Genomic DNA, 16375 nt, shown 5'->3' with positions numbered 1-16375 from the left:
GGCCAGATCTTCCAGGCAAGGGGCGAGGGAGCTGACTAGCAGCAGGTGTGTCACCAGCGTGCCATCAGAGCACCTGGCCTCTCACTCACTTCCTTCTTTTACCCACTGTGGGAGTCCAAGGAAGCCCCTCAGCTGCTGTGATCCTTGGTTCCATCATTTGAACAACAGGAGTGAAAGCCAAGCACTCCTTCCTTTCAAGGTTTCAAGGAGCTAACAGATAGGAAAGCACCCCATGTGCCAGGCGGGCACCTCTCAGGTGTGACTGAGCCCCAGGTCTGTCAGGGAGTTTGTGGAGGGACCCTGTCCCCCTCCTAAGACCTCAAGGGAGACATTGTTATTTCACAGCCATGGGGGGCTGGTGGAGTGGCTCAAGTGGTGGAGCGCCTGCCTAGCAAGCATGAGGCCCTGAGTTCAAACCCCAGTACCACCAAAAAAAAAAAAGAAAAAAAAATTGTATCACAGCCATGGAGGGCAGACCAGGGCCTGGCGGGAGAAGTTTCTCTCCTGGGTGTGCATAACAAAACACCACCGTCATGTCTGCAGCAACCTCATTTCTACCCTCCATTGTTTAATGGTGCTGGAGGCTGCTTAGGCTACTGTGTTTGTGTTTCTCAGGTCTCTTTCAGCTCCAGGAGAGAAACTTGACCCCAACTGGCTGACACAGAGAGATTGGCTAGCTCAGGCTGCTGGCCAGTGACTTGGAGGCCCTGGAGGCCTCTAGGGCACTATGGGTCTAAAACTCATTCTGCTTACAGCCTCATTGCTACCCCTAGGAAGAGGCTGAGTACAGGCCTGGTTAGGAATCCAGTCAAATGAGCTCTGTCTCTTGGTTCTCTGTGTCAGTTCCAGCAAAGGAATTGGTTGGCTGCTTGAGTCATGTGTTCTCTGAGTGACAGCTGACATTGCCATGGGGAAGGGCACTGGGAATGGTCAGGGACAGTACCTGTCAACAGAGGAGGAGGTCTGGGAAGTAGTGGGCCACTGGGCATGTGTCTGGGTGGCAGTTTCTTCTACTGCCTGGTCTCTACTTCCCTGGTTTGAATACAAGTCAGTGGTCCAAGTTTCACCCACCCCCATGCATAGTGCCAGAGACTCACTCTGCCAGCCCCCCACTATACACACAGAGAAACTGAGGCTGAGAGAAGGGAGCATCTGTTCCATGTCACTTAGTGAGTAGTGCAGGAGAGAAGGAAATTAGGTCCTGACACCAACCCAGAAGGTTCTGGACTCTGTCTGGGAAAGCCAATGAGGTAGCTTTTTAACAGCATCAGTTCTTCCTTTTCCAGAACACAGAGAGCCCTTTGGGTGTGGCTACGTGATAGAGTTTGCAGTCAAATGCTGCACCCCTGAGCTACACCCCCTACATGATAGGGTTTGAATATGAAATGTCCCCCCAAGGTTCGTTAGTTGGGGAGCTTGCTTGCCAGCTGATGGGCTTTTTGGAAGTGATTGGACCATGGGGCTCTGAGCTAATCAATGGATTAATCCCTTAATAGATTCATAATGTGAGAGCATTGGGGAAGTGGGTCCCTGGGGCTATGACCTGAGAAGACATACCTTATCCCCACCCCTTCCTCCATCCCTGCTTCCTCGCCTCCACGAGGTGAGCAACTGTACTTCTCCATGCCCTTCTACCATGATGCTCTGCCTTACCACAGCCTGGACACAACAGAACTAACTGATTATGGACTGAGACCCATGAAACCATGAGCCAAAAAAAATCTCTCCTCCTCAAGATGCTTTTCTCAGGCATTTGTCACAATGATGGAAAGTCTGACTTACACACTCCATCAAAGGTGAAACCTGTTTCTCCCCGCCCCGCCCCTCTCTGGGCTGGCTGCTGTCTTGTTTGTCCAGTGAAGATGGCAGAGGCAAGCTGTGAGGTCCTGGAGCCCAGACCTCAAGGCCTTGCAGCTTCTCTCTCAGCCCTCAGGGCCCAGCCCAGCTGCAATGTCAGGGCCCAGGCTGGACTGCTTCATGGTTAAGAGGCCAGGGCAGAGAAAGACCAGCTGACCTGGGCCTGGCTGACCCACTAGTCAAATGCAGCTGTGTGAGGGAGCCCAGTGAGGTCAGCTAAACAACCCAGGAGGCCCACGGATGCAGGACCAGTCATTGTTCTGAGCCACTAAGCCTTGACATGGCTTATCATATCGCAACAGAGGCATGAAGCAGCCAGAAGCAGAGTGGAAATGCTAATACACAATTGTTTGTATGATGTCATTTCCCAACCTTAGCATCTCAGTGCTGGGTCGTTTCTCTTGTATTCCTCAGGTTCTGGCCACCAGAGCCCTTCTAATGTCTATCCAGTAATCTGGGAGCAGCATGGGGCCCACAATGGCCCCATGTCATCTACAGCTTCATCCTCAGTGTGACATCAGTGCCAGAAAAGCCCTCGTTGCTCCAAGTACCAGATGACTGCTGCTCATTTAGTCCCTGCTCAGATTCTCCCTCCAGGATAGTCTCTTCCATTATGGGATGACTCTGTCTGGGAAAGGACTGTCCTCCCTCTAGACTCCCCAGCGGCCCTGCCTCTCTTCCTGGGCCCCTCTTCTATATGACAACCCCTGTGTACCACAACAGGCCATGACATTTTCAAACCAGCATTACCTGTCTAATAGCAAGTATTTTCACGATTCTATGTCCTGGCCTCCACATAGCCTTAAGGGAAGTATGTCCACCAGAACCTAAAAGAAGTACAGGCACTGTGATCACACAGTTTGGGGCATTAGCCTGAACCCCACTTCTGTATGAAGACACCCCTGTCTCTAAGCCTCAGTTTTCTCACCTGGAAAGCAGGAGTGAAATTTCCTGCCCTCAGGTTGGTTTAAGGGCCTAGAAGAGATGATGGATGTGAAATGCTGGGGATGCAATCAGTCCTTGATAAAACTTAACTTCTGCTCTGCCAGGTACATAAAGTATTCCAGATGGAAATTGCCTGTTTAGCATCGTGTCTGTATAAATAACATGCAGGTGGGAGAGGAGCTGGCAGGTGGCAGGGTGGGGAAGAGGCTCCCAGCAGGAGCACCGGGTAAGTGAAGACAAGAGGGAGGAGGGCGGTGTCAGGCAAGGGTAAGTGGGTGGCTCAGTGCTGCTGGTGTGAAGAGCGATGGGAGGGAAAATGAGGGGGAGGAGGACCTACCCATGAAGTCTTTTTGCACGCTGGGTTGCATGCTGGGCTTAGGGGCCTGGGCTGGGCCAAGGAAGGTCTGGAGAAAGATGGGCAAGGTGCTGCCCTCCAGTCTGCAGCAGATGTGGGGCTGGATGGAGAAGTGAGGTGAGAGGGAGCTCCTGGGAGGCTGAGAGGGGAAAGCCAGAGTTGCAGCAGGAGGGTCTTGTGCCCAAGGTGGTCAGGGAGCAGCTGGTGCAGGCATAGCTGTCACAGGAAGCTGGACCCTTGAGCTTCAGGCCTAGTGCCTTGACTCTGCATGTTTGGGCCAGTCTTGTTAGGAAGAGCACCTTTCCCATTTCAGAACAGCCTGTGGGGAAGCCAGAGGCTGGACCTGCAGCCAGAAGGATGCAGGGTAGAACAGATGAGGGACTAACCTTACCTGTCTATCTGGTGGAGATTCAAGAGGTCCCTCTCAGGGCATGCCTGCTTATTTTCTTAGCCATCTTGGACCTCCAGCTGAGTGTCACAGTTTTCTAATCCCTGCCTGCCACCATTACAACTCCTATATGTGCCCTACAGCTGCCTTGGGAAGGAGGGAGGTGGGCAGACATGATTAGCCCTATTTTGAAGATGGGGAGACCAAGGCCCAGAGAAAGAAAGAAACTTTCCCAAGACCACACAGCAGGTATGTGGCAGAGCTGAGCTGGATCTGTCTCCCACCCCCACCCTAGTCTCTGTCCCCAATTGCTGAGGGATGAGGCAAGACCCGCTCTAGGGGAAGAGTGAGGGGAGCCAGAGGGAGGTTGACAGCTGTCAGCAGACAACACTTAACCCAAACTGACAATTTAATTGTGAAAATGTGGACAAGGTACAGTTATGTGCAAGGAAATCCAGACGGTCTGCGCCCCTGGGGAGCCTCGGCCAGCACCCCAGTTGCTGGGGAAACAGGAGAGGGTTGGGGATGAAGTCACTAGATTCAGTTGAGGTGGGGGGCTGGGCCGCCCATCCTCTTTGGGGCTGTGGGCCTAACTTCAGGCTATTGTCCTCACAGTTAACCCCTTTCCCCACAGATGGCTCTGGGCTGCACAGGTGGGGGAGGGTGACATGTCCACCGTCACATAAGCAGTCAGGCCTGAGTGGTCCTAGTCTGGGTGAGGTTGTCTATTTGCCCAGACAGGCTGCAGGCACCTTGGGGACAGGGCTGGGCTGGAGGCACCTATGGGTCCCCGTGTTCAGCACAGAGCCTTCTAAAGGCCCTCAACTCTGTAGAGAGGGCTGCTCCGTCCCTCTACAAAGTAGGGGGTGTAGGACACTTAGGGAAGTGACACAGTTGAATTCATGGCAGCCTTAAATGAGCAGAGCCCTGAGCAGCCCAGAGCACTTCATTGAGCTTACTAAGCTCAGAAAGAGCAAGTCACCAGGCCAAAGTCACCCAGCAGGTTGGGGCAGTGCTAGGAGGGCCTTGAATCCAGGTCTCCCAGGAGTCATGTCCCCTCTCAGTCCCCACAGAGATGACATCTATAATCTTAACCCAGGGGGGCGGTCCCTCTCACTGCTACAGCCCTCAGCCCTGACACAGGGACCTGGACCTCAAAAAGCCCCCACTGCCAGAAGTGTCCTCCCAGAATCCCCAGCTCTCAACCTGAGGGTGAGCATCAGCCCATCTAAAGCAGTTCTAACGATGACACAACCGCCACTCGCACAGCTCTCCCATGTGTCAGACTCCAATTGTCACTCAGGCTCCTTACAGCCAATATTCTCAGCTCTATGGACTGAGAGTTACTATTTTTACTTTGTAATCCTGGAAACTGAGGCTCTGAGGGTCCCTTGGCCACCTGCACATAACCAGAAAGCAAGATAGCCTTAACACCACAGCTACTTCTTTCTTGCCTGGTCCACGGACCCCATTTGCTTAGGTTCTGGTGGGAGAGCCGGTCACAGATTCCAGTACCCTGACAGAAGTTCTGGCCTCTAGAGAATTCCTTCTTCCTAGCTATAACTGGCCCAGGAGCAGTGTTCAGCCCAACTGGAGTGGCCTAGCCATCCCCCTGGAATTGCACAAGCGGTCTAGGAGGATGCAGTCAGCCCCTTGAAATGGAGGTAACGGTGGGAAACTCAAAGCTTCTAGCCCAGTACACCCTGCCATATGAGGAAGGCAGCAGAAGGAAGAAGAAAGGGGAGAAGTGGGTAGGTGGTGGGGAGGTCGTTGGAGTCCCTAAGCACACCATGTGCTTCCAGTTAGTGGGGCCAAACAGCCACAGGGTCACTGGAAGTGGGTCTACATACTCTCCGGTAGCCCGTGCAGTCCTGCCTGTTGCCTCTGCACAGCGCCTGTGCTACGCTGTCCTTACAGAAGGAGTAAGATTAATAAAGACTCTGGTCTTCAAGGAACTAACTATCTGGTCAGGAGGAGCAACAGCAATAGTTGTGGGTTCTGGTTCCTGCTCTGTCTCAAACTTGCTGTGTGATCCTCTCTGTCTCTAGGCCATAACCTCCCCATCCTCAATGTGTGTGTATGGGGGGGGGGGAAGGAACCACACACTGAGCTCAATGTTTTAAGAGATCCTCTCCAGATTTATATGACTACTTTTAAAAACATTGATAGCTGGGCATGGTGGTGCATGCCTGTAATCCCAGCAGTCTGGAGGAGATTGAGGGAGGAGGACCCAGAGTGCAAGGCCAGCCTGGGCTACATAACAAGACACTATTTTTTCTTTTTAAATGATTATAGGGCTGAGGTATGGTTCAAGTGGTAGAGCACCTGCCTAGCAATCACAAGGCCCAGAGTTCAAACTCTAGTACCACCACAAAAAGGATTGATCTACAACTCACCCTTATAAAATGTAGTCGGTGGTTTTTATATATTCACAAAGTTGTACAACAGTTCATCTACACCCACCAGCAGTCTCTTCCCATTCTACCCACCCCTGCAGACCCTAGAAACCACTAATGTTTTAAAAATATCTCTATGGGACTGGAGGTTTGGCTCAAGCAGTAGAGCACCTGCTTTGTAAGTACAAAGCCCTGAGTTCAAACCCCAGTCCCAACAAATAAATAAACTTAATTCCATCCTCATAAAAATATCTCTATGGATTTTTCTATTCTGGACATTTCAAATTTGTTTCCAAATTTATCCATGTTGTAGCCTGTGCCGACACTTCCTTTCTTCTAACAGCTGGATAATACTCCGTTGTGTGGATGTACCACATTTTTTTTTAGCATTCATCAGCTGGGTGGACATTGTGTTGTTTGCACTTTTTTGGCTATTTCAGATAATGCTGCTATGAACATTCATGCAGGTATTTGCATGAGGTACTTATTTTCAGTTCTTTGTGATGTGTGTAGGAATGGAATTGCTGGATTATATGTAACTCTGTATGGCTTTGGAGAACTACCAAACCGTTTTCTGCAGTGACTGTACCATTTTACATCATTTCTACCAGCAGCGTATGAGAGTTCCGATTGACAACACTTGTTAATTTTTATTTTTATTTTTTTGCAGTACTGGGGCTTGAACTCAGGTCCTTCACCTTGAGCCACTTCAGCAGCTCTTTTTTGTGAAGGTTTTTTTTGAGATAGGGTCTTGAGTACTATTTGCCTGGGCTGGCTTCAAACCTCAATCCTCCTGATCTCTGCCTCCTGAGTAGCTAGGATTACAGGCATGAGCCACCAGCGCCTGGCTGCTTTATTGTTTGTTTTTTTTTTAATAGCCATCTTAGTGAGTGTGAAGTAGCATCTCATTGGAGCTCCAATTTGCATTTCCCCAATGACTAATGAGTCTGAGCATCGGTCCATTTGTATGTCTTCTTTAGAAAACTGTCTATTCATATCTTTTGTCCATTTAAAAAAAATTGATTAGTCATCCTTTTCTTATTGAGTTGTAAAACTTCATGTGTGATAAATACTGATACTAGTCATTACATTCTTTACTTGCAAATCTTTTCCCCCATTCTGTGGTTTGTCTTTTCACTTTCTTGGTAATATCTTTTGAAGTACCAAGTTTCTTATCTCTATTTTTTATTTGGTGGCTTGTACTTTTGGCATCATATCAAAGAAACCATTTTCTATTCCAAGGTCATGAAAATTTGTACCTATTTTTCTTCTAAGAGTTTTCTAGTTGTAGCTCTTACATTCAGATCTTTGATCAATTTGTCAATTTATTTTTGGTACTGTGGTGTGTGAACTCAGGGCTTTCATGATTGCTAGGCAGGGACCCTACAATGTGAGCCATGCTCCCAGTCCTTTTTTGCTTTTGTTATTTTTCAGGTAGGATCTCACATTTTTTGCCAGGGGCTGGCCTCAGACCTTGATTCTCCTACCTATGGTCTCCTGTGTAGTTAGATAGCAAGTGCACACCACCATACTTGGCTTATTAATTGAGATGGATGTCTTGCTAACTTTTTGCCTGGGATGGCCTGGAACCTTGATCCTCCTGATCTCTCTCCTGATTAGCTGGGATTACAGGCATGAGCACAGGATTGAGTTTGTGAATTTTTGTATATGATGTGAGGTTGGGACCCAACTTTACTCTTTTGCATGTAGATACCCAGTCGTCTCAGCATTATCTGTTAAAGCCCATTTCACTGAACTGTCTTGGTACTCTTGTCAAAAATCAATTGGGTTTATTTGCATAAGTAGTCAGTAAGTAAGTTATAGTAGTGTCCACACAGTCACAACCATGTGAGAGGTGGTGTGCCAGAGAGAGAGAAGGAGGAACGAGAGATCTGGAGTCTTGTAGACTGGTGTTTCCATTCCAGGTCCACTGTACCCCCCAAGATGAGCTGTTTCACATTGTCTTTTAAGGAATGACATAATACATCCCATTGAACACATTCCCATAAAAAATACCAACATGGCAATGTCTCTGTGCCTCAGTTTCCTCCTCTGTCATAGTGTGAGGCCCACGGGGAGTTAAGGGGGAGCAGAAGGGAATTCCAGGTGGGGTTGAGGGCATGGGCAGTGGGCAGGAGGCTGGGAAGTACAGGGGCACGATGGGGGAAGAGGGTCAGGGAGGAGCCTGTAGGCCTGGTTGGTGTGGACAGGCTGCCTCTCTTGTCCTTTAGTTGGTGGAAAAATGAAAAAACTCTGGTGCCTGAGTCACAGCTCAGAAGACGACTCCCAGGTCCCCCCTTGGGCTCCCCACTGCAGAGGCCAGCCATGACACCCAGGCCTGCCCTGCCATGGGACTGGCCTTCAGCAGGCTGCATGTGACGCTATTGGCTTGAGTCTAGGGCCCGAGGGGCGGTGTCCAGAGCATGGTGGTTGGGGGTCCAGCATGTGTGGGGCTTCTGGTTTTTGTTGTGTGTGTGAGCAAGAGGTGTACAAAGTCAGGAGGAAGAGCATGCAAAAGGAAGGCTTATCACTGACTTACCTCAGCTTACATCCAGCGGAAGAGTGGGAGTGAAGAGGCTCCTCCCTGTGTCCTAGGACAGGAAACTGAGGCAGACCGAAGGTTGTGTTTGCCCTGGATCACACAGCCTGGGGTTTGATCTCTGTTCCATCTGTCCCCGGGTGCAAACACCACTCAGAATGCTGACCTACCATAGAGAAAGGGAGGGAGGGCAAGACATGGAGAGGCCCAGCAGAGGGGGAGAAGACAGTAAGAAAGAGAGGAAAGCACACAGAGAGGCAAAAATAAAGTACGAGAGTGGAAAGAGCAGGGGCCAGCCGAGGCCTGGGGCGGGTCCTTGGGGAGTAGCCCAGGGCGGGGACGGCTGGAAAACGGCTCACCGATTCTGGAGCAAAGAACCAGGCTTGGCCTGCAGTGTGGTGGGAAAGCTCTCACCTCAAGATACTACAGAAGGGGAGCTGGCACAGGGTAGGGGCCCGGATGGCCAGGGGCTGCCAAGCAGAGCCATCCCCTGGCTCAAGTAGCCTCCATGGCCGCTCTGCTGGCAGGCCCTTGGTTGTGACATGCAGAGCTACAGGCCTAGAGCTGGGACAGAGGGAGCGATGTTCAGGCCCTTCTGGAAGGCTGGCTGCTGCGAGGACAAAGGCCTTCACAAGTAAGGGCAGCTCTGTTGTTCATCATCCAAACTGGGACAAGAGAGCGAGAAGGGACAACAGACATAAATGCCATGTGCTCCCTTGGCCCTGCTAGCCAGTCCTGGCTGTTTCTCCACAGCCCTCCAAGCGCTCTGCCCTTCATTCATGCTGGCTTTCCTCTATAGACACTCAGGGCCATTGAACTTTCTGGAATACACTCACCTGAGGCACCCCCAACACTTCCCCAAACCCTCAAAATCAGCTCAGGCAAGACCAGTGGCCCCAGGAAACCACTGGGAACATTTGGTGTTTTTCCTTCACAGCAGAGGCCCCAATGACGATAACAAAATCTATCCTTTCTCTGTGTTTGTCCCTCCCCAAGGGTGGGCAGGGGTGACTTGTCCACTGGTGCATGCTAATTATCCATCACAAAGGACCAGTGTGTAAGTGACTAAATCACCTCTCCTCCCCAGGTCCTTGTGCCACCAGAGCTGGGTGCCCACCCCTGTGCTCTTTGGTTCTTTCCCACACAGGGAAGGCAGGGCAGGAGCAGGTTCCACACAAATCCGGGCACAAGGTGTACTTTAGATATCTTACACAGTCACTGAGCCCCTTCAGGAAGGGCCTGCAGGGCCTGCGTCCCTGTCCTTTCTTCCGGTTTCTAGCCTCACTTCAGGCTGTGTCAGGGACTCAGGTTGGATGGAATGATTAGCTGTGACGTTGGTATCATTGTGGTGTCATGGGAAGTCAGAACAGGAGCTGTCACATAAATGCTGAGTCCAGCCCAGGGGCCATGGTCACAAAAAATTCAGCCTTTCTCTCACAGGTCATCCTGTCCAGTCAACCCCCTTTAAAGTTTCTTTATACATGTACCATTCGCTTAGGAATATTCACAAAGTTGTGCAACCATCAATACTGATTCCAGAACGTTTTAGGCCCCGTAAAGGAACTCTACACCCAATAGCATTTGTGACCCCTTTTCCTCTCTTCTCATCCCAACAACCACCAATCATCTTATTTTAGACACCGAGATCCAGATAGGGGCAGTGCCTTACCTAATGTCACATTGCCAGCCAGCCAGAAGCAGAGATAGAAGGAGAGCTGAGGCCATAGCTGAGCCTCTCTGGCACGTTGGGCCTGCTCTGGTGCCTGACTTGAGGTTTTTAGCAAAGACGTATTGAGCGGAGTCTACCAGACAGATGTACCTGTGCCATCAGTGACTATGCCCTTAACTGTTTCGAGCCTGCCTGTGCCTAGAGTGGAGCTGGGGATTCGAGGTGTAGGAGACACTTAGGGAGTCACGTCCAGCTCATATCCTGCTTCCACAACAGCCAATGTCCTCCCCACACTGGAAATGCCCTTCCCCCACATGACCACAGGGTTCTCCTCCTCACCCTCTTCAGTATCTCTCAAAGGCCCCCTTCTCTCTGAGGCCTTCCCTAACCACCCTATGGGAACCTGCAAACGGACCCTGCCCCTCCCCACTGTCAGCTCTGTCCTTCCTCCAGATGGAGTTTCCCTCCATAGCCTTGGCCACCATCCATCTGACATACCAGGTCCTTCCCTTGTGCCCTGCAAAGGTTCATGGGCTGGAAGTTGGATCCTCAAGGTGATGATGTTGAGAGGTGGTGGGACCTTTAAAAGACGGGAGGGGCGGGGGGTGGTCAGGTCATAGGAGCACCACCTTCATGAATAAATTAAGCTTTTCTCCAGACACTGGATTAGGTCTCACAGGAGTAAGTAGGGTCTCTCCAGGCCGGATTACTTACTGCTGAGCAGTTATAGAGCAGGTCAGCCAACCTGCTGTCCCTGTCCCATACACATGTTCCTTCTGCACATGCCTGCTTCCCCTGTCCACTTCTCCACCATGAGTTGATGCAGCACAAAGCCCTCATCAGAAGGTGATTGGATGCAGCTGCCAATCTTAGACTTTCCAGCATCTAAAACCATAAGCCTAAATAAACCTCTTTTCTTTATAAATGACCCATCCTTGGGTATTTTGTTACAGCAACAGAAGACAGAGATACCTTCATTATCTTGTCATTGTCTTCCCCCATTACTATGTCAACCCCATGAGGGTAGGAATTCTGTCTGCTTTGCTCACTGTACTACCTCAGTACCTGGTATATAGAAGGTGTTTGGTGAATATAGGTTGAATAAATGTCTAATAGTAAATTATTTCTTATCAGCAATACTCAGAGGAAGGGCTATTATGCCTGCTTAATAGATCGTGAGTTGAGGTCCAGGCATTAAGGCAGCCTACTGTCCCCTGACCTTGGTATTGTCAGGGGCTTCTGAGTGGGGTCATGGTGGCCTTGACTTTTGGGACCATTGTAATTAGGACCCCAGCAACTGAGTGGTTTCAGAACCCCACCTCTCCTGAAATCATTTTGCAGCTCACATTCCACGTCTCAGTCAAAATGGGAAAAGAAAAAGGAAAAAAAGAAAGGCAATACTCATTTTTAAATGGCCTTCACTCTCTGAGCTCCAACATGGAAACTGCTGTCCATGACATCGAGGGCCCTGAGGTCCTGTGGGGACCGTGACCCACACTTCATGCAGCGGGCTGGACCAGGGTCCACACACCTCCCTACCCAGCTCTGGGAGCCCTGTGGGCAGACAGTGGCTCCATCAACAAGCATGGCCCCAGACCCCTGACCCAGGATGGAGCCAGGCACTCATCAGCCTGGAGCACCTCACACTGTGGTCCAGAGGTCCTGGACATTCATGGCACTGTGTCGACCTGAGGATACGTAGACACTTAGGTCTGTGCCTCTTCATGGAGGAGTCCAAAGGGTATGATACCTGGCTCATGGTCACTCACACAGCAAGGGGGTGACAGCTTTGGACTTGAGTCATGATCTCTGATTGTAAATTCATGTTTATTTAAGCCCAAAATTGGATTAACTATTTGGAGATCAAGTCCAAGTCCAAGTCTGCACTTACAGGTGAAGAAACCAAGGCTCAGAGAGGGGAAGGGACTGGCCCAAGGTCACATAGCCAATCCACAGACCTGCAGGGCTGAAGGCAGTCTCCAGAATCCTGGCTGGGAGTACTTCTTACTATATCCTGCTCTTAAACAGTTCCATTGGGGCGGAAGCTCTGCTGTTCTGGAAGAGACGTCAGGCCTTTCCAGAATCCGGTCTAAGGCTGTCTTCCAGGATCTGCCGTCAAGGCTTAGTCCTCAGGGAACAGCTGTTGGCAAAAGCAGGCAAGATATTGATTATGGCCAGGATCAGTGGCTTAGGTTGGTGAGGGGGGTGAGGGGGGTGAGGGGAAGGCAGTGCAAGTTTCTCTGAAAAATGAACCAAAGGTGAATTCATTTTTACTAGTGCCTGCATTTTCTAAATTTTCTAGTTCTATAATTGATTCTTCATATTTGAAAGCAATAAATTGTAATTGGGAATGGTCTGGAATGTAGGGTTGTCCCAACCCTGGCAGGCTAGATGAACACGGGCAGGTCCCCACCCCTACCTGGACCTTTCTTAGACTTGCCACCAGCAGAGGTAAATGAACCAAAGGCTCCAGCTCAAGAACAGCTCTGCTGCCTGTCCACAGGGGACGCTTGCCTGTCTAAGGAAAGAATGCAACAGCCAAGGACTGAGGTGTCCAGAACAAAGCTAAGGTTCTGAGAAGCACGCTTTGGCCCCATACATGTCCAGGGCTGTCGGCAAGGTCAGTGAAATTGTCTGAGCAATATGCCCACCCCTGTCCCCACGGCAGGCCTCCCCGAGGAGGGTGGGGATGGCTCTCCAGGCTTCACTAGGCCACAGCTTTCTAGAGATCTGGTTCCCAGGAGGGAGGAGACTGGGGAGGGGTCAGGTTGCTTCTGTCAGTAGAATGGGAAACTGCTGGTGTCAGCTGAGATAGCGTTGGGAGGAGGCATCACCTTGAGTGACATGGTCAGGGCCAGCCTGTCTGACTTCTAGGTGTCTTAAGAAAGGTCAATGTCAGGACCTGCCAGGTGAGGGCCAGTCTCCAGGCTGGTCAGTCCCAGGAACCACCACCCAGTGGAAGGGTTAATGGTTTTAATATGTACGCAGCACTTAGAGCTGAGCCTAGCATAAAACAAGTGACAACAAAAAGTCTCCGGGGAAGTTAGTTGTAATCTATGTCAGGACTGCAGGGTGGAGCAGTGAGTCTAGAGAGGGATGCACCCCAGGGTACTGGCCCATGTGCCCAGCTGAAAGCCCTGTTTCTGGAAGGCTCTCTCTCACTCTCTTGTCTCTGGCCAGCATGGCCGTCTGCACCACTGAAGGACACTGAGTCTAAGAACACCAGCTGACTGTTCTGAGCTGCAGTTGTCTGGTCTTCCCGTGCTGGTTCCCCTCTGAACTCCAGGCCTGACAGGGGATTATGGCTTCCCACCCCTGAATTCCTCACCCCACATTCCTCACCTCCCACCAGCACTAGGCTTGACCTTAGGGGCCTGGAAATTGTAGGTTGGTTAGGGAGCTCTGAATGTGCCTTGCTTTTCCCTGTTCCAATGATGGGCACACCAGGACACCAAGCCCTGCCCCTGTCCTCTGTCTGTACAGCCCTGAGTTGATGCTGGGCTGGAGCTGGGCCAGGCCCAGGGTTGCCTCCTAGCTTCCTCTGCACTCCAAAGATCCCCAGAGGTCACTCCAGAGACACTGCACCCCCCAGACCTTCCCTCCCCCTGCTGTGCCCACCCCTCACCTGGTCTTTGTTTGCCACTTCCTCTGCAGTTCTGTCTAGGGTAACTCTAGGGTAACTCTTGCCAAGCCAAGAGGGGTCAGCCCCCTGGGAGCAGGCAGTTAACAAACTTCAGATGTCCCTGGACTGGCGGTGCTCAAATGCTCACTGATTGCTGATGTCTGGCCTGGCCAGTGGGGCCAGGGTGGGACTGGGTGGGGCTGGTGGAGGGGAAGATTCTGCTCCCCTCCACAGGTGGCTGAACTCCTGACTTGGATACAGCAGGCACCCATTTTGAACTCCAAAACCTCACCGGGTTGGGCAACCGTGCCAGGGAAATCAGGAAAAGAGCACAGAGGCTGGAGGACAAATGCATTTGGAGTTTGGCTCTTTCTACCAATTTCTGAGTACTGAGTTGTGCTTCCCTGAGCTAGCTGCAGGAAGGGAGAAGAGAGAGGGGCAAACAGCTTGTTGATAGTCAGCTCTGTGCCAGACAAATGTCATCCTCCCCAACTCCCCAGGAACCTGGAGAGCTGGGACTGTCATCCATCAATTTACCAAGGAAGAAATGTAGGCTCAGAGATGTCACACACACCCTAAGTGGCCAACTGGGGCTCCAACCCCACTCTGGGGGGGATTTCAGAAGCCCACCATGCTGTCCTCCTCTCCCAGCCCCGAGGGCTGTAGCTCTTGTCTGTTGCTTCCTTGAACCTGAGTCGGGAAGATCACCGCCACACTGTCCCCCATGCCCCATGGCAGAGAGCAGCATGCTTGCTGTGGCCACAGGCTACAAGCTTGGTGAAGGGCGAGGCCTGTGCTGCCCAGGACTTCAGACACCAAGGCTGGGGTTGCAGCTGACTCATACCTCAATCTTAACAAGGCAGCAGATTCTGCTCTTACAAAGTGGGGGTCATCATTCAAGTTCAGGTGAGGTAATATAAATGCCATCCATCACCTCATTCTGCGCCAAGCCCAGAATACATTCTGGGAGCCAGAACCGCTCTGGGGGGGGCTCTCCCTTGGTTAGCTATAGAGGGCATGTCCCTGGAGCTCTGCTGTTTCTAGCTGTGTGATCCTGGCCAAGTTCCTTTCACGCTCTGTGCCTCAGTTTCCCCACCTGTGAGATAAGCATAATTAGTTCCTGTCTTACAGAGCTATTGTGAAGTTAAGTGAGTTAATACTGTCAGAGCTAGAAGAATCCCCAGCACGTGTGTCAGCTACTATTGGGTTCAGCCTTGCAAGAACGGTGTTCTTTTCTCCAGAGTACAGATGTGGAAACTGAGGTAAAGCAGTTGCAGGGATTCTCAACCTTGGTGTGTATCCAAATCACCCAGAGTTTGTTAAAGTTCTAACAACTGATGCCCCACTCACACAGGTTCTGGCTCCACAAGTCTGGGCTGGGACTGAGAGTCTGCATTTCTAACATGTTCCTGGGTGCTGCTGCTGCTGCTGCTGCTGCTAGTCTGGGGAACACATTTTGAGACCCACTGCTCTAGTGCACCTGTGGTTCTTGTCTTACCAGGGCCAGCTGGCAACCGTACTACGTAATCTGGTGTGTGAGCAAGCAGTGAGAGATTAGGGAGGGCAGAGAGGATCCTGGGTCTGCAGCCCCTGCATCTCATCCTGAATTTGCTTCCAACTCCTTGTAGGATTTAAGCTCAGGTCACTGTCCCCTTGTAGCCTGGTTTCCTCCTCTGTAAAACAGGCAGTGATAATCGTCCCTCACAGGGCTCTTGGCAAATGAAACAAACTTGTGCAGGCCTGGGACGAGTCAAGACACCACAGCACAATGACAAGGATGTGCTTGGGTGGAAGGTGCCCAGTCTCGGGTGTGATCCTTCACGACTGTCCCTGTCCTCTCTCAGCCCCAGGGGCCGTAGCTCATTTCTGTTTCTTCCTTGAACCTGAGTTGGGAAGATCACCGCCACACTGTCCCCCATGGCCCATGGCAGAGGACAGCATGCTTGCTGTGGCCACAGGCTACATAAAGGGGCCTGTGTCCTGGCCACTCACCTCCCACTGTGCAACCAGTGGTTTTCTATTTCAGTTGCTGTAAAAATATCACCTTTGATCTCAGCTTGTGGCTCCTTAAAAAAAGAAGAAGAAGAAACCACCAACAGGCTGGGTTTTCCTTCTCCCCTGGCCCCTCCTCCTGTCCCCTCCATTCTCTCCTGGCTCATCCTCTCCCTGTTTGGACCACTAGCACCCTACCTGGACCCAGAGCACCTTGGTCCCTTAGGAATCCAGTCATTGTGACTCTCATGGGGCCATGTGCTGAAGGGACTACAGATGAGGGCGAGTGAGGGAAGGCTGCCCTCCCCTTCCCCCCTCTCTCCCTGTCTTCCTTCTTCTCCTGAGCCAAGAATCTCCAAGATTCCAGGCTTGGCCAGGTCCAGGCGCTTCTCCAGCCGCCGTCAAACGCATGGTATCAATCAGAACCCTGCATCTGCGAAGTCTCGAGGCCTCCCCAGATGCAGTGGGAATTGCTCATGGGGCCTAAATATTTACATCACGCCATCTACTCAGAGAGGCTGTCAGCAGCCCAGATTTGCCTGGGGGAGGGGAGGAGGGGCTTCAGGCTGATGGTTCTAATATCCACCTCCTGGCTCAGCAGGCAGGCAGGGT

At 51.3% G+C, this 16375-nt stretch overlaps 1 long non-coding RNA gene across 1 annotated transcript in view; it reads right to left on the bottom strand.

Moving 5' to 3' along the window:
* Nucleotides 1–8448: 8448 nt before the first annotated feature.
* LOC141420836 (uncharacterized) overlaps nucleotides 8449–16375 on the bottom strand; it is a 17676-nt gene continuing 9749 nt past the window's right edge. The window contains exons 2-3 of the long non-coding RNA XR_012445502.1: nucleotides 12108–12289; nucleotides 8449–8646 (exon numbers count right to left, since the gene is read on the bottom strand). This is a non-coding gene — a long non-coding RNA (uncharacterized lncRNA). The remainder of the gene's footprint in view (nucleotides 8647–12107; nucleotides 12290–16375) is intronic.

The sequence above is a fragment of the Castor canadensis genome, chromosome 1, assembly GCF_047511655.1.
Source record: "Castor canadensis chromosome 1, mCasCan1.hap1v2, whole genome shotgun sequence".
Lineage (NCBI taxonomy): Eukaryota > Metazoa > Chordata > Mammalia > Rodentia > Castoridae > Castor > Castor canadensis.
This window is presented reverse-complemented; position numbering and strand designations above follow the sequence as displayed.